The sequence below is a fragment of the Lycorma delicatula genome, chromosome 13 (genome assembly GCF_047948215.1).
Source record: "Lycorma delicatula isolate Av1 chromosome 13, ASM4794821v1, whole genome shotgun sequence".
Classification (NCBI taxonomy): Eukaryota; Metazoa; Arthropoda; class Insecta; order Hemiptera; family Fulgoridae; genus Lycorma; species Lycorma delicatula.
Window position 1 is genome coordinate 31312192 of NC_134467.1, and position 19515 is coordinate 31331706.

At 31.7% G+C, this 19515-nt stretch overlaps 2 protein-coding genes across 3 annotated transcripts in view; one reads left to right on the top strand and one right to left on the bottom strand.

The window, feature by feature from the left end:
* The window catches only part of LOC142333875 (diuretic hormone receptor-like), a 635861-nt gene that overhangs the window by 411066 nt on the left and 205280 nt on the right, over positions 1-19515 (top strand). The window lies entirely within an intron of this gene.
* LOC142333874 (uncharacterized) overlaps positions 1-19515 on the bottom strand; it is a 47757-nt gene that overhangs the window by 14214 nt on the left and 14028 nt on the right. Inside the window, exons 2-3 of one of the 2 annotated variants that reach the window (XR_012758735.1) lie at positions 15930-16582; positions 7003-8408 (exon numbers count right to left, since the gene is read on the bottom strand). The exons of the other annotated variant lie outside the window; for it this stretch is intronic. The gene's annotated coding sequence lies outside the window, so the exon portion shown is untranslated. Of the gene's footprint in view, positions 1-7002; positions 8409-15929; positions 16583-19515 lie in introns of those variants that run through there. 2 annotated transcript variants of the gene reach the window in all.

Here is a 19515-nt window from a genome sequence, read left to right on the forward strand (position 1 = left end):
TGCTGTCAAGCTCTTCGCAGAGCCTGATCCAGCAATCCTTTTTACGTCTCTTAATAGCCTTATTGAGCGATCTTCTTGCCTCGAGGTATCTATTGGCTATTTCCTGGTACCCTTCTCTGTTATTTCTAAGAATACGTTGTTTCCTTCTCCTAAGGGACTGGAGCTCTTGTCTCATTGCTTCAATTTCAGCAGTCCACCAATATACGGAGCGCCTCCTTGTATTGTTAGCTGCCATTCTGTCCATTTCCTGCTTTATTATATTAGATAAAGCCTCAGGTGATTGTTGATGTCTATCAGACAGTCTACTTGCAGTCCTGTTGACGATTTGCTCTATTTGTACTGATGAGAATCTCGGTGGGGGGGAGTGCACTTCACGCCTGAAATCTACGTCTTTCAGATCCAAGATAGAGGCGCGGTGATCGCTCGCTATATCTTCTGAGAGAACCATCCACTGGTACTGATTCCTCCTGGGATTTACAAACCCATGTCCTCACATCTAAAAAAAACTTCAAGAATGTGGTTTTAATGTTGCTTCAACGGAACAGAACGCAAGAATGGCGGGAGTTTCAATATTTCTCCCTACAGATCGCAGAACCTGGACAATGTCCCTTTCTGCTGTATCTTTCTATTATCGGGCGGATTTCATCGGTTATTTAGTGGCGGTTATAAATTTTAAGTTTTATTTATGGACGGATTTGGTAATATGCGTTCCTATCCGTATGGACCACGGTGTAATTTATTTACTGGTTCTGACCGTGATAGACTAAGCTTTTGAGCCGTGTAATCCCGGTGTGATTCCCCTTCAGTCCATCCGCTGAAGTACTTTCTGTATCAGCACCTACGAGCTAGCAGGAGTGCGCCTACTGGAGCCCTAGTTATTTGGAGGGAGAAATGTGCCCCTTTCTCCGGAGGGAAATATGAGGTTTTCACCGGATTTTGACACCTAAGGAACCCAAAAGACCGGATGGAAATTTTCCGGATGTTCGTGTGTACGTGTGTATGTTTGGTGTCTCACTCTGAACCACGTTATATCTCCAGCACTGCTTGACAGATTTTCACCAAACTTGGTCAAATTACTTCTATATATGGGACATTGATGCCATTAAATGTTCAACGAGGTGAGACTGTAGAACAAGGAAACCCTCAATATCTCGAGATTTTACCTAATTAAATTTTTATTTTTCTTATACATATTTGTTAACAATTATAAAATAATAATACAGAGTTATCATAAAAGAATGGTGCGGTTTTGAGCATGGTTTAAATTAAAACAAAATTACTTACAGTTTATGTTTTTTATTTTTCAAATTTGTCGTCTCAAACATTTTTTTTACATAATTAATAAATTTCAATATTTGCGCCCTTAGTCGCTCGACAAATGTCCAAACGATACTCAACTTCTCTCCAAACATTAGTTAACATTTCTTCGTTAATGGTCATCATTGCTTCATTAATCCTGCTTTTTAAGCGGTTTAGGTCGCGAATTTTTTATGTATAAACAACGCTTTTGATGTTCCCCCGCAAGAAAAAATCGCAAGGTGTCACGTCTGGACTCCTTGGAGGCCAAAGTACGGGTCCTTGCAGGCCTATCCATCGATCTCCAAATTTTTTGTTCAAAGCGTCCGTGACCAATGCATTGAAGTGCGGGGGAGCACCATCTTGTTGGAAATGAAGTCGATGAATGTTTTCATCCGGCTGAGGAAAGCAATAATCGGTTAACATTTCAAGATATACGACTCCATTAATTGTTTTTTCAGCAAAGAAGAAAGGCCATATTACACGATTCTTCATCACACCACACCAAACATTAACTTTAGGCGAATCGTGTTGTTTCTCGATAATTGCGTGTGGATTTTCAGAGCCCCATATTCGTGAATTGTGTCTGTTAACGTATCCATTCGCATGGAATGTAGCTTCGTCTGAAAAAATTATATCGTCTAAAAATGATTCGTTTTCACTTATTCTGTCCGACATTTCAGCAGCGAAATTGTAACTTTTTACACCATCATCGGGTTTCAATTCCTGCAGTATCTGGATTTTATAAGCGTGTAATTTCATTTTTTTACGTAAAACTTTGTGAACTGTTGATTTTGGAATACCTAATTCGACGCTTCGACGGGGGATGAACTTCCATGGACTTCTAATTGCCGATCGTCTAATTAGTTCAATAGTTTCGTCTGGTACACTTGGTCTGCCGGTTGATTTCTGTTTCTTAACCGATCCGGTTTCTTCGAATCGTTTGAACCGATGTGTTATGTTATTTTTGTGCGGCGGATCTCTTCCGAATTCACGTGGAAATGCACGTTGAACTAAAATTACGGATTTTAATTCGGCCATCAATAAAGCACACTTTGCTTTGTCTTTATCCGAGAACATAGTAACTCGCTAAACTCACCGCAACAACAATACAAGAACTGACGTTGTGGTTACAACTGCTGCTAAACAAACTTTTGGGTTGGAGGCTTTCAGGGATACCAATATAACATCTAGAAATTTCCCTACAATCTTCCTATGAATTACTGAAACTACACCATTCTTTTATGATTTACTCTGTATTACAAAAAAAAATGTTTTACAAAATCAGCTCCACCACAAAAACTGTTCTAAATAAACTAGCGACTAAGTGGGTATAGTGTGTAATTAGAACCCCCGCTTACCACAAGGAGCGCTAGTGTAGCATTGACGTCCAATAGTCGTCTTCTTTCTTTTTCCTGTTTAACCTACGGGAATTACCGTTCAGGTATTACTTTAGAGGATGATATGTATGAATGTAAATGAAATGTAGTCTTGTACAGTCTCAGTTCGAACATTCGTGAGATGTGTGGTTAATTGAAACCCAACCACCAAAGAACACCAGTAATTACGATTTAGTATTCAAATCCGTATAAAAATAACTGCTTTTACTAGGATCTGAAACGTAGAACTATCGATTTCAAAATCAACTATAGTCGTCTTCTATGTTACAACGTCACAGGTGAGAAGTAGAGTTAAATAAATGAATAATATTTAAAGTGTAAAAAAGTACTTAAAATAGCCGCTAGTATCGCCACATCCGCGCGAATGAAATGTAGTATGCTCACGCGCTTTAGTTAGAATCATTGAATTAAATAATCAAAAAATATTATATTTAAATAAAATTATAAATATTTTATATTAAGTTATATGTATAAGCCGTGCATCAGAAAAAGCTGCGTAACGGGAAAGTCTCGCAAGTCTGTTATCAACTTTTTTTAATAAGTAACCTCGAAGGCAGGGGGAGTCACGTCGAACACAGAGTAAGCCGCGTGGAACACCGCCCTACCTTTAAATGTACTTTTCTCGGTAACCGAAAGAGATATCGTTAAAAATAAGAGAACTATTTTGTAGAAACCTTTATTTCAAATAATGCAAGTGGTATCCGGTTTCGATTCGACTATAAATCGATTGTTATTATAAGCCACCATCTTGAAAATGCGAAAACTTTCGCAATAATAATAATAACTTTGTGTTTTTTTTCGAGTTATAGAAACTATCTTTATGCGACATATCAATTCAATTGGTTGTGTAATTTTTGCGTGAAGGAATAACTGATTCAAAGACACCACTAGATTTTTATGTATATAACAGAATAGATGTATAAAATGCAATTTAATTCTAAAAAATTCTATTGGAGGTAGAAATATTTAAGTAAAAAATTATATTATTAAATAAAAAATAACATAAAAGATTTAAATTTATGTTGTACAATTATTTTTATTTTATATATTAAAAAATAAACATGTAATTTTTATTTTTATTTCAAATTTTTTATTAGATTTTTGACAATAAAAGTTATGGATTTACTCCTTAATAAAAATTAATTAAATGAAATATTTAACTAATTATTGAATTGAACTTCAAATTTACATAAATAGATATATTTTTTTACACATATGATTTAATCATTCAGTTAAAATATGTAGTATTCATTTCTTTTTATCTACACTATAAAAGAATTTTATTTTTTTATTTTTTTCTAGTATGATCATATAAAAGGCATAAATAAATAAAAAATGATTATTTTATTAAACAAAAAAAAAAATGTTATCTTACATTTAGATTTATTGTATCAGAATAGATATATATATATTTACTAAGAAGTTTATTAGATATATAACGATACAAAAGATTCAAGAACAAATATTAATTTTTTTTTTTTTCCCCGATGAATTAATTCCACACATAAGCCTAAAGCTTGTTCTTGGGAATTTGAAAATGTAATTTTATAGCGTATGAAATATAACATGCCTGACCGGGATACGAACCCGTGAATACAGGATGAAAAGCCGAGAAGCTAAAACTCCGCCACGAAAATCGGCAAAATTAAATTAAATTTATTAAAAAATTTTATCTTTTTCTGGGTATATAAGAATTCAAAATTCATCTATATAAAATCTTAAATCTTCGAAACTTCTTCACCGATTTCTTTGAAATTTTGGTACAACAATGCATTCAAATACGCGCGTGTTTTTATATACCTAAGATGTCACACCTGTGACAGGTAAAAACCTGCTTTTTTTAAACAGCGCTATCTGTTGGACATAAATGCTATTTTACGATTCCATTTCAATGTTTCCGACATGCGTCCTCTATAGACTAAAAAAGTACTGGACCGATTTACAGGTGGGGAAAAAAAGGGAAAAATCGGATTAGGAAAAAATCGGGAAAGATTTACACGCCGGGAAAAGGGAAAAATCGGGAAAGGTAAAAGGGAAGAAGGGGAAAACGGGAACAGAAAAAATGGGGAATGGAAAGGGGAAAGGAGAGAAAAAATAAAAGAGGAAAGGGGAAAATAGGAAGGGTGAAAGATAAATGCGGGAAGGAAAATTAAAAATGGAGGAAATGGGGAAAATTGGAGAAAGGAAAATCAAAGAGGAAAAGGAAAGGGGATGTGGTAAAAATGAAAAAGGAAAAAAGGAGGGTAGTTGAAAGGCTCAGAGAAAGGGTGAAAAGGGGAAAGGATGAGGAAATAAGGGAAAGGTTAAATTTTGTGAAGTTCAGTAATGTTCATTTTGTTGATGTTTTATCAAACTTTCAATTGTGTTCATTTAATCTATATATATATATATATATATATAGCAATAGCGAAATATTTTCGGGTCTCCTAGTTATAAATATATTTATTGTGTACTCTTCTTACTAAGAGGTCAACTAAAGGAAAAAAAAATCATGAATTAATCAGATTTCTAAAGTTTTTCTGGAATTTTTTTTAATCAGTCATCACTTTAATTATGCCTATCATCTACACCTTCCTTCAGGGTTATCTGTGGAATTACTATACATAGGAAGAATTTGTCGTCATGATTATTTTATTACTTTACACCCTTCTGATGACACAGCTAGTAAAAATTGTAAAATATAATAAATCATTTCCATTTAGTGATGATAATTTTTTTTTTAGAATTTAATTAGTTATCTATTATTTTGGTAATAAATGATTTATATGGGATTGGCGTTATCCATACTTCTTTGTTTTCTATTCTAAAACTTATTTTATTTCATCATATCTTCCATCCATTTTCATATTTTTTCTTATTGTATGTTCTATAACATTTGCCATTCCTGCATATTATCAATAAATAGTTCTTTCTTTAATTTATCAATGAATTATCTAAATTTCTCTTTATGAATCTTGAAACCTTACGAATTTATTTTTTATTTTTTTTAATAAGCATGAGATTTTTCACCAAAATCCTTTTGATTCCCCGTTAATAATATTAATATTTTTTACCTTCCACTTGATTCAAAACCTAAGACCCTTTAAAAGAGTTTATTTTATCCATATTTTAAAAAGGAAGAGCCAAATAATTTATAAACATTAAAAAAAACAATATTTTTGTTATTAAATATAAATCAATTTGATCCAAAAAATTTTGTCTTTTAATGATTCTAAATTATAAAAAAATTATAAATTTGTGTATCCGAGAAATTTTTATAAATTCTTAACGAGTAGACTTATTGGGAAGAGCTTTTAAAATTTAAAAAACCGTAAAGCAATTTTTGAAATTGCTGATATTTATGATTTAAAAAAATCTTATATTAGTCAATTAGATTGTTTTTTTATAATTATGTTATACTTTATAGTACCTTGAATTTTATTTAATCTCACAATGATATTAAAAAAATTTCAAATTTTAGGACAGTAAATGTTAGGTTCCATTATCAAAATTGCTTGTATGAATAACATAACAAATATAAAGTTTTATGAAAAAATTTTTAATTCGATAGAATTTTAAAAGATGGAAGATTTTTAATAGGATGATATCACCACATAAACATTAAACTTGCGTAAGAGATATGGAAACAAAATCGTACGAAAAATGCCATTTTTGAACGGGATTCGACCCTAGGACCTCCAGATTAAGATCCTAGACGCTACCACTCCACTACGAAGATCGGCGGAAAATTATTATATTTGATATAATGTTTTGACATTTCAATATAAGCTGGATTAGGAATATGGTAATTTTGAAAACAAAAAGAAATCATGAATTTAATCAAATTTCTTTAGTTTACCCGGATTTTTTTTTAAAGAAACCATTACTTTTTCGTTTTATTTTTCATCTTCAGTTTCCTCCAAACTTTTTTGGAAAATTAAAGGAGAAAAATTTATCGATAAGATGTTTTTATTGATTTTAATACCCTTTTTGATGGTAACAGCACATGATGAATTTGTATTAAAACATGTTATTTTCCTATCTATATAATATTTTGGTTTTTCAATAAGGTAATAATTAATTCGGGAATATTTTTTTTTTTTGCTTAATGAGATCGTCACTTAAACTTTAAGCTTGTACGTCTGATATGAAAATGGTTGCGTATATAAAACGCCATGTCTGACCGGGTATTCGAACCCCGGACCTTCGGATAGCCACCACTGCACCATGATGGAGATCGGCATATAATTTAACTATTTCAGAAAGTATTAAAAAAAGTCCAGAAATTACTAAAATGAATCATCGATTATTAATTATTTATTTATTTATTCGATTTTTTCTTAATTTTTTTTTGAATGTTCTTCTTGTAAAGTAATATGATAAAGTCCCTCGTTTTATTCTAGTGTACAATCCTTTAACAGATCTTCTTTTTACGGTATTACCCCATGTATATTTCCTTCTTGTATTTGAACGAGTGAATTTTTTTTTAGAACATTTTATAAATGTATATTTGTTTCTTCTCTTTAAACGAGTGTATTTTTTTTTTTTAGAATATTTTATATATGTACATTTGTTTCTTGTATTTAAACGAGTGTATTTTTTTTTAGAATATTTTATTAATGTATATTTCCTTCTTGTATTTAAACAAGTGTATTTTTTTTTAGAAAATTTTATTAATGTATATTTCCTTCTTGTATTTAAACAAGTGTATTTTTTTTTAGAACATTTTAGTGTATATTTCTTTCTTGTACTTAACCAAGTGTATTTTTTTTTAGAACATTTTAGTGTATATTTCCTTCTTGTATTTAAACGAATGAATTTTTTTTTAGAACATTTTATTAATGTATAAGTTTTTCTATGTAATGTGTTATAACTATTTTTTCGGACTAATTTTCTTGTTAATTTTATTTTTAAACCATTTTTTGGGTTTTTTTTCTTTTTACTGTACTTTTTATATTTTGTAAACCGTTTACGTGTTACTTTAATTCTGGTTTGTCTTACGGTTCTTGATTTCCTTGTTAAATTTTTACTTCTAGTATACGTATGAAAAGATCTTTTTGATTTTCTACTACAGAATTTTGTATATTTTTTACGTTTTGTGTAGAAAATATATAATTTCCTTGTATTAGGTCGTTTTGTCCATGATTTTTTACGTGTTATTGTTATATGTGTTCTTCTTGAATGACTTTTTCTAGTAACACGAAGTTTTATGTTTTTATATTTTTTATTTTTTTTATCTATAATATCCTTTTTATTTTTGATTATTATTTTATTATATTTTTTATTCTCGTTTATCTTATCTTCTGAACTTATATATGTTCTAAGTAATTTTCTATTATTATTTATATTTTTTACCGTATATTTCGATCTATTTCTATACGTCATAGTAAAAGTACGTTTTCTTCTTGTATAATATGGAACTGTTTTAAAAGTAATACGAAATTTAACGGTTCTTGTATAATTTATTTTGTAGGAATAAAATCTTTTACCGGATTTACCTGTTTTATTAATTCTATAAGTACTTTTACGTCTTCTTCGTTTTATTATTATTTTTTTATTAATTTTTTTACTTAAAATAAATTTATTTATAAATTTATAAAATATTTTTAAAAATTCTATAAATTTTGTTTTTATTTTATTTTTTGTAGTTATTTTAATATTATTAGTTTCTTTATTATTTATATTTTCTTTTTTCTTTTTATTTTCATTTTTACCTGAACTTTCATCGTATTCCTGAAAAAAAAAATGAAAAGATTTTATTGTAAAAACTAAATTATAAAACTAAAAATAAATATTAATAAAATATGTTATTTAAAAGTATATATATATTTACAAAGTGAATCAAAACTATGGAACCCCTCAACAACTTTAAAACCGTTCCAGATATAGTACTGTAACATTCAGGATAAGGAATCGGTCAACTATTATACTTTTTGAAGAAAAATAGAATTTCAACCCATTCTTGTTGAATTGCCCGGGGGTTATAAATATTTTAATTAGTAACACCCTTAATGTGATAAAAAGAAAGCGATGTGTGAAGAAAAATTTTATAAATAAAAGGTGAACGCCGAATGTACCAAAATAGCTTTTGAAGATCAATTCTAGTTTTGATCTACAAGTTAGTTGGAAAACCGAAAGAGAAAGGAATCCTTAAATTCGTAGCCCTGCGGTGGATGGTTGAGCGGGGTTTAATGCTGTATAGATAGAATAGCAACCCAGATGGTTAGGAGCCTGCTTGGGTGCTTACTTGCCATTATATTTTGGTATCAAGCGAATACCAACACCTCTTCATTTGTTACTTTATCCACCCATCTGATTTTTTAACATTCTCTTATAGCACTACATTTCAAAAGCTTCTAATCTTTTCTTCTCAGGTACTCCGATCGTCCAAGTTTCACTTCCATATAAAGCGATACTCCAAACGTATACTTTCAAAAATCTTTTACTGACTTTTAAATTAATTTTTGATGTAAACAAATTATATTTCCGACTAAAGGCTCGTTTCGGCTGTGCTATTCCGCATTTTATATCGCTCCTGTTGCGTCAATCTTTACTAATTCTACTTCCCAAATAACAAAATTCTTCTACCTCCATAATCTTTTCTCTTCCTATTTTCACATTCAGTGGTCCATTTTTGTTATTTCTACTGCATTTCATTACTTAGTTTTATTCTTCTTTAATTCCATGTGGTAGTTCTTGCGTAGGACTTCATCCATGCCGTTCATTGTTTCTTCTAAATCTTTTTTTATCAGCAAATTGTAGGATCTTTTCACGTCGCACTGTTACTCCAGATTTAAATTGTTCTTTAACATCATTAAGTGCTAGTTCTATGTAAAGATTAAAAAGTAACGGGGATAGGGAACAATCCTTGTCGGACTCCCTTTCTTATTACGGCTTCTTTCTTATGTTCATAGATTATTACTGTTACTGTTTGGTTCCTGTAAATGTTAGCAATCGTTCTTCTCTCTCTGTATTTGAACCCTAATTTTTTTTAAATGCTCAGCATTTAAAAAAAATTAGGTTTTTATTATGTTAGGTTTGCACGGGTTATGTCTAATTCCTCCACGTCTTTCTGTACTTCGTATAACCAATTCGGTCTGCTTTTCTTGTTCCAGAAAAGTTCGATTATCCGTCTGATAAGTCTGGTCTCTTCCGTTCTGAAAATATGTCCTAGAAAGGAAATTCTCTTCTTTCTAAATTTATTAGTTATCGGGATGATCGTTTTGTAAATCTCTTCGTTTGGAATAATTCTACAAATCCCGTCTTTTTTAATGTTTTTCCCGATGCATCGTAGAATCTGTCTTTCAATCTTTTCCAGTTTGTCGGTAAACCTTGCCTGGTACGGTCCAAATACGGTTTCGCATCCGTAAAGTATTTCCGGTCGGATAACTGAGTTATAATGTCTTATTTTTTTGTTTATGGACATGGATTTTTTGTTATAGATGTTTTTATGATGGCTTTGACGAGTTTATTTATTCTTTCATTCCAGTTTGGATTTTCTTGGAGGTTGTGTGTGATGTTTTCCCCCAAATATTTAAATTTTTCTACTAGTTCTATGTCATTATTGTTTATTTTTACTTTGCTTATGCATAGTGGGTCTCTCAGCATATTTTTGTTTTAAGATAGAGAGAAATCTGTTTGTTCTTTGTTAATATCCTCTTTTTTTGTACCATTCTTATATTGAGTCGCTCTTGGACTATATATGTGAGATTCATGGTACGAAACCTTTCAGCCTAATTTTGAAGCACTTCCGCTTATCCATTCGCTCTGAAATTTTGCATTCAGGTTTGCTCCTCCTGATGACAACACATTTTAGCAACATTTTCAAATCGCTAAGATGTCCCTAAGTTGCTATGTGAAGAAATGCTCCTTGAACTTATGTAACCTTGTTGACATGCCTAGAAAAATAACCTTGCCTGTTTCGGTAAGTGTGAATCTAAAATTTGCACACGTTTGAAATATATAATTTTATCAAAACGTAGGGCTCTACCTACTGTAACAACCGACTGGAGGTAAATGATAACACGCTATTAGTTTTATAAACAAGTGAAATATAAATATATATTAGGGTATACAGTTGCTACTAGAAATTCTGTACAGTAACGACCGAAGTTTTGGGAAATTTATTACTTTTTAACCAGATCGTAATTTTCGGACGAAAATCTCAAATATATCGCAAACGGTCGGTCCTAACGCTCTGATAATTTTTTCAACCCTCCTCCACCACGCCCCATCCACTTCCAGTGGTACCCGTCAGATGATAATATTTCCAAGTGCCCCCGGGGCGCTGTTCGGGAATTGGGGATGGGGTAACACCGTAATATCTCGGCAACCGCTCGTCGGATTTTCACGATTCAAATGGCGTATGTATCAGCCGGTCAAGCTCTAACTGTTTAACGCATCGGGTATACTCTTGATCGACCGAATCTTGGTTATCCAGAAATTAAATCGTTTAGCCCTATGTTTTGATTGCATTCACCCCACCGTAAAACGTATCCATCCGATCTTTTGTTAAATACGCTCAAACCTGTGCGCTATCGCAGCTGTAAAGTATAAACTTATCAAGACTAAAAAGTAGAAAATAATTAATATATAAAATAAACTTCTTAATAACCGTTATTACATTTAATATTAGTGGTTTTTAAAATGTTTTTTTATATATTTTTTATTGCTTTGTAGATGAGAATAATAGTAAAAAATTCTGATAATTGTAAACGTACTTGTCAGTTCCCTTATCTCAAAACAGACGAAAGACAACTTCGAATTGCTTATTATATAACAGATAATGATACATTTTTTTGTTACAATAGAACTTGAGAATTGTCCTCATTATTGAATAATAATTACAATTATACATGAGCTTGAATAATTTTCCATTTTACGAAGAATTAAATTACTAATGTTCGCTCTAGGGTAATTTTATAAAAATATTTATTTAAGCTACAGTTCAGTTTTCTCTCCTGAATACTCAATTTTCTCTATATAATTGTTAACTAGAACAATTTTTTTTTTTTTTAGAAATTGCATTATTATTCTTTCCCTTTTATGCAGTTTCCAATTTGTTCAAAGCTCAATTTGTACGTAGTAGTTGTTTCAACTGTTATTTTACCGTTATTGTTATTTAGTTTTATATTATTATTATTATTATGTGGTTTAACAACAAGAGTTTTACCAATTGTGCAAATAATTCTTTCCCTTTTTAAAAAAAAAATTCCCTTATTTTATAAAAAAAAATTATAATAACTTAGTGTAAGTAATGATAATTTACTTTCACGTCGAATATATCTAAAATAATTATATTTAATGTGAAAGTATGGTGATTATATAAAAAATGGGTTATCGTTTTGTTTTTTTTTTTTGGCAAATCTTTATGTTTTAGGGTACAACAAGTGTACGTATGTCACACTGCTTTTAGTGTTATATTAGCTGCAGAGGCGTAACCCACCGGGTTGGTCTAATGGTGAACGCGTCTTCCCAAATCAGCTGATTTGGAAAGCCGAGAGTTCCAGCGTTCAAGTCCTACTAAAGCCAGTTATTTTTACATGGATTTGAATGCTAGATCGTGGATACCGGTGTTCTTTGGTGATTGGGTTTCAATTAACCACACATCTCAATATTGGTCGAACTGAGAATGTACAAGACTACACTTCATTTACACTCATACATATCATCCTCTGAAGTATTATCTAAACGGTAGTTACCGGAGGCTAAACAGGAAAAAGCAAGCTGCAGAGGCGTACCATAGGCGGGTTTCTCTGGCGGGTGGCGTCTCGGAATGGGATAATTAGGTGTCCCAAAATTGATTATCTCTTGTGTAAAAATATTTTTTTTTTTTAAGATGAAAATTAATATAATGAAAGTTAAATTAGAAATTTAACTATATAAATTGATACTACAAAATCGGGAGTTTACGCTAGTGATCGGGACATTCCGGTGCTAAGCTAAGAAGAATGGACACACACACATACACACAGACACACACACAAATGCTGTTAAGAAGGGTAGAATTTTAAGATTTACCGAACCGTCTTTCTTCAAATTTGATTAAAGTATTTCTATACTGGGGCATTGATCATATTTTTTTCCAAAATTCGTTAAGGGGATTCGGGGAAATCGCAAAAAATAATTTTGATTTTCTTTAGAAAAATCTTTTAGAGAAAACTTTAGCAAAGCAAATTAGTTACCAATGAATCTCCAAAAATAATTTTTTTGTAAAAAAATGAATCCCTACCCCTTAAATTTGAAATATATATTTTTTTGTTCTTTTGCTGTACCTCTCTTTACTTTAAATATTTTTAAGTTTTCGTTTAAATATATAGCTATCAAGAAATGACTACAAATTTAAAAAATTAAAAACCCTGAACCTAAAATGCAGAAATATTTTTTGAGATTTTTATTTTTCTTATTTTAGTTCCTATTGAAGCGATGATAGATTTATAGAAAACTTTACTTAATTTCTTACGATTAACCTATACAGAATATACTAAGAAGTTCTCCAGAAACATTCATAACCAAATCTATTCGTGAAATTAACGAAAAATATCCATATGTCATAAAATTCTTCGTTTGCGAGTGACGACTAGTAAGAAACCTTTTCCCAGCTACCCCCCGAAGAAATGAGATTCTACTGAACTTTTTAGAACGTTAATTAAGGGACATAATTAATAATTTCTTCTAGTGTTTGACCTGAAAAATTGAATAAAATAAAGATATGTCCAAAAATGCACTCACTCTTTGCTAATCCATATCTCGTGACAAATTTGACTTGTGATCATTTTTGACACTGAGAGATGATTATGGTATGTGTTAAAAATGACCACCAGCAGTTTCTATACAACGCCCATGGTGCCGAAATGCACAACAAACTACGGCTGTTAATGTATCTGGAGTAATGGTAGCACATGATTCTAAGATTTTTTCACGTACCTCGTCGATTGTTGCTGGTTTTTTCCGTGTCCTGTAATTTTTTACGGTCCCCCAGAGGTAGAAGTCCAGAGATATCAAATCAGGAAACCTAGGTGGGTACTCAACAGCACCTCTTCGACCCACCCCCTAATTTCCATTACCGAATGCGGTTAAAATTAGTTTAAGGAAGTAGAAAAAGAATAAAGTTAAAATATACAAAAAATTGATTTTTTTTAAAAATTATTTTCAATAATATATTACGTGGCCCAAAAATAAAGTTGTTTTTTTTTTCAGCTTAGGATATATCTTCCCCAGTTAATAGTTTAATTTCCCCTACTTTTATACATCAAGCTAATTCTTACATCAAACGATCTATATAATATTATAATTAAACGAATACTGCAATAATTTTATTATCTTAAGTAATAATAATATATTATTGTTAGATACTGTATTTTAATAAATAATAAAGCCATACTTAATGATGAACTTTCCTTATAAAATACCACTTTACAAATTTCCTAATTGCTCATTTATGTATAAATATATATATATATATATATTAAATTAGTAGACTTAATTAGTCTCTTCCTCTTTAACAATCAACCTTTGCGTTATATAGTAGTAATGTGAATGAAGTTCTATTAAATGAGAGGTAGTGTGTTAATTAATGAACTCAACGTTTTAGTAGTACTAAAAGAAGAAAATTTATCACCGTAAACAGAAAAGCCTTTTAACTTTTCTTAATACACTTTATTAAGTATAATAAAAAATTTCTTGTTTCTTTAATATATTTATAAAATTTAACTCTTCTCTTAATAGTAAAGTTGAAAATCATTATATTCTAACTTTTTATTTTTACGACTTTTTTTTTAATATATTTTTTTCTAGGGAGGGGTATACGGAGTGATTTTTAAAACTGGATATATTCTTCTAATGTCAATCTACTAGAAAAAATTATCTACTGAAAATCTTTAGCGCATAAAAAATATTATACATAAAGGAAGGACGAACCCGGATCCTTTTCGATCTAAAATAAAAGATCGCTACCATTCCGCTACGGAAATCGGCTTTATTTATTTATTTTTTTTTACACGACTGCCAAAAGCTCAGTGTACGGCTGCCGTAGCACCTCAATGGCAGAAACGATTTAGATGTATGATCCTGCGTTCGATCCTTACGTTATCTCGAGTGTCGTAGGCTATATAAATATAGATAAAAAAATTATATATATATACTCGCCGGTCAGGGTTCTCCTCCCATACCCAGGACGCGTTCGTGTTCTCATGTTTGTAAGAACATTAAGTATTTTACAGAAATATTTTAAGAAAAGAAATATTAATGCGTAGAGAATATGTTTCTAAACCTTATATAATTATATATATATATATATATATATATATATATATATATATATATCGATTTTTTTGTATACTTATATACAAAAAATTTAATTCGGCAAAAATTTCTATTTATTGCAAGGGTTTTTTTTTATAATCTCGATTATCCGGTTGACCGGACATTACATTATTCCGAAATTCAGTTATATCTACGAGACAGACGGTTTGACCAATTTTAAAAATTCAAACATCTTATTTTTTAACATGTTAAGTGCTAACGTTTGCATAAAAAATATGTAGACTGGATCACTTGGTTATCCGATTATTTGGTTATCCGTTATTTTTCCAAAATTTACTTATATCTCTGGAGATGTACGACCAATTTTAAAAATTTTAACAGCGTATTTGCCAGAATTACAAGGTCAAACACTTGGATACAAAATATATACTCTTGATGATTCGGTTATTCGGTTATTCGGTCATTCTCTTATTCCAAAATTCAGTTATATCTCCGGAACGGTAAAACCGATTTAAAAAATTCAGATGTCGTATTTAATAGCACAATACAGGGACTAACGTTAAAATTGTGAAATAGAAATAAGAAATCGAAATGAATAATTAAAGAACCGTAAAAATGAATAGAAGAATCTTTTAATTACGGTAATATTTCTTAATAGCCAGTTAATATGAGACACGCAAAAATGAATTGTATCAAAAAAAAGCTTTCAAGACTATAAAAAAAACGCACATTTGCCGTTCTTTTTGGCCATAAGGTCCCATTTACATCATGGGTTTTAACAGTTAAAATTATTTAGTAAACTTTCAGTGAATTTTATAACTAAATTTAAAATTATATATTTTTACACGATTACAATAAATAAATCAGTTTTCAAAAACTGAATCTACTTTTACGCCTAAAGCGAAGCGATGCCTGGCTGTGAAGCACAGCGAAGCCGGGCTGAACAGCTAGTTTATAATATAAAATTATTATAGATATAGGTTAGTATACCTTATGTGTTTGTTTTGTTGTGCTTTTTTTCATTTATTTTATAAACCTAATAAATAAATATAATTCCTGTAATACATTTTAATTTTTTTATGTATATGTATATATATATATTTTTTTTTTTATTTATTGTTTTTTTAAGTTTTCTTTTTCACTTTTCTTGATTTTTTATGTTTAGTTTTTTTAACATTTTTTTGTTTTAATTTCTTTTTATTAATATTTTTAACACCAATTCTTTTTTTACGTTTTTTATATTTTCCTCTGGTATATTTTACAATTGGTACGTCTGTAATTGAATTCATATATTTATATATCGAATGATTATAATACAGTAAAATTGGATTTACTGTAGTTGTTGTTATATTTATCCAAGCACCTTCTTTATAAATTACACCTTTTTCACCTAATACGTCAATTATCCAAGGAGGTACAGGTGTTACTGTTCTTTTACGTTGATAACGTAAGCGATTTATTTTATACGTCTTTTTAAAACTTCCTTTTAATTTTTGCCAGACATTTTTTACCATATTATTTAACCAATTTTGTTTATATTTATTTAACCTTCTTGCTACATTAGCTGATCTATTTACTACTTTCTTTCCTTTTTTATTATCTCCATCATCTTCATGTAATTTTCTTATACTCCATATACCATCCTGAAATAATTAAATAAAAAATGTTTCAAATTATACTTTCTTTTTTTTTTTTAATTTTATTTAACTATTTATTTTCCTGGCATAATAGGTTTATATGCAAGAAGGAAAGTATAGTAATCAGTAAAAAAATGGGATATGGATTTTTTCTTGATATTCATGATTCAGGGACTCCAAAAAACAAACAAAAAAGTCTTGATAATATTCGTACGTACATCTGTTTGAAGCTTAATAATTTTTGACCGGATAAATCGATTTTCTTGAAATCGAGACCCGTATATATGGAGCAATTTATTGGTAAAATTTGGGCACACTATCACCAAGGGGTGGGATAAATATTTTCTTTGAGGTCAATTCTCTTAAGATTTTACAGACATAATCCCACTTTAAATTAATCTCAGTACATGCGTATGGATTTTACCATTTTGTTTTTTATTATTATTAATTTTGCACATAAATTCTTCCCCTATATTCTAAAAATCCCTTTCGACACGCCGGAAGGCGGAGGTAGATTTCACCGGTACTAAGTAGGGGAAAAGATTTCGGTGGGAACTAGTGAAAAAGATTCTGTCGCCAAGAGATCGAATCGTGGACACGTGCAGGTCCAGGGACGCAACCTCTTTGCTGAGGGCGTTCGAGTCCAACAGATGGCTGGATCAGGACTTTCTGATGACGCATTGAAAACCCTCAAGGTTTCTGAGGTGGGCATGCAATTCAGGGGGGTATGTGTCAGAAGTGCCTCCGATCGACCTTATGGCTCATTTCAGAGTCGAAAGAGATCAAGGTGTTGAAGTTCATGAAGCGAGGCATAGGCTAATAGAGAGATGGCAGGAGAGATGGAGCACAGCAGGCCCTGGAGATAGGACCAGAAGGCTAATCCCCGATCTAAGGAACTGGATATATAGAAAATACGGTGAAATAAACTTTTACACGTCACAGTATTTTACAGGACACGGTAGTTTTAATTACTATCTGCATAGAGTCGGTAGAAGGGAAACTGCAGCCTGTATGTACTGTGACTGTGATGATGATGTCGAACATACTTTCACTGTATGTCATAAATGGAGGGAAGAGACAGACGGTATTGACATGTCATCTGATGAAACTGGCAGACTAATCAATAGCATGTTAAACAGTGAAGAAACTTGGAAAAAAGTTGAGTTGGTCATCAAAAGAATACTTACGCAGAAAAACAACGATGAGAGGAGACTAGGTTTTTAAAGTTTAGCATAGGGCAGGGTGGACAGCCTCAATGGTGAGGGCTGACATGCCGAGATGTGTCGGTTCCGATGATCCACTGGGGACTCCTATGGGTTTTTCGTTAGGTTAATATCAAGATCTGAGAAGTCCCAATCGGCACGTCACGACAATACATGGTATTGACGTGGCGATATACGGATGGGGCAAAAGAACTCAAAAGAACTGACCGGTGGGCCGACCTGCCATGCCGGACTTATAGCCGGTAGGTGGGAAGGCCCATTAGAGTAGAACAGGCACTCCCCTGGGTGGCGCAATACCAACCAGTCGGCCCAGGGGAGTAGAGTTAAAAAAAAAAAGAAGAGAGACCCCGATACCCACTGGCTGGGTCTAGTGGTGAACGCGTCTTTCCACATCAGCTTATTTGGAAGTCGAGAGTTCCAGCGTTGAAGTCCTAGTAAAGCCAGCTATTTTTACACGGACTTGAATACTAGATCGTGGATACCGGTGTTCTTCGGTGGTTGGGTTTCAATTAACCACACATCTCAGGTATGGTCGAACTGAGAATGTACAAGACTACACTTCATTCACACTCATACATATCATCCTCATTTATCCTCTGAAGTATTATCTAAACGGTAGTTACCGGAGGCTAAAAAGAAAAAGAAAGAAATAGGGACCCCGTGAGATCAGCTTCAAACTGCACTACGGAGGGTACTAGTTTTCAGCCACGTCACTTGGGACCGACCGAAGTAACTTCTTGTAGGCGGTTAACGGTTGCTCTCAAGTGGTTAAAAAAAAGCTAATAATAAAAAAATAAGTAGGGGAATAAAAAGAAATCTCCACCTTAAAGTTAAGAAAAACTTTAAATTTAGTCAATACGACAATGGTTGCATGTGAAAAAAGTTTCATATATTTAACATCGTATGTTAAATTGTATCTTGCAACAATTCCTGCACGATGCAATTGCTGGAATTGTATCTTCTTACAATTCCAGCAAAACTTTGGTCATCCCTTGCCGTAATGATTAATCATATCAAAAATTGTTTCTGACAAAAGTTTTAGGTAATGTTTAGAGGACTGAAGACCACTTTAAAACGATTCGATATTGTGCATATTAAGGGAAGTATGATTATTTTTTCTTCGAAACCCCATTTTTTTTAATCCCGGAGCCAATATTTGGTGATATAAAAAAAATTTACTTAATTATGTTTTAGGCCTTTTTTCCAACAAATATTAGGAACTTTTAACGAATTCGATATTTTATTTAATATGAATGTAATAGCGATATTTTGTTTTTTTCGGATACGCCCCCCTCCACCCCCACAACCATTCAACCCCGATGGTTTGATTTTGGCCGTTAACAAACTCGACCGAGTTTTTGGGACGGATTATTTTAACTAACAACTTGAAAGTGCTTGGCTCAATATTACCGGAAATCAAATCATAGTACCCATTACAATAGGTAGCTTTCTTATGAAATCAACTAAAATCGAAAAAAAAAATTATTTTTTATTTATTGCATATTATTTTTAATTGAATTTTTTTATGTCTTCCTAATCATAGTAATACAACCGACCCCAAAAATTACTTTGGGGGCATTATTGGTAGTGGGAGGGTACGTCACGCTGCCGGGGTACGGTCACCCGTGCTACCGGAGGCGTGGCTTCGTTCCGCCGATGGTGGACCTTGATTGTGAGTTAGTAATGCCGCACGAAACTCCATAATAGGATCGGGCA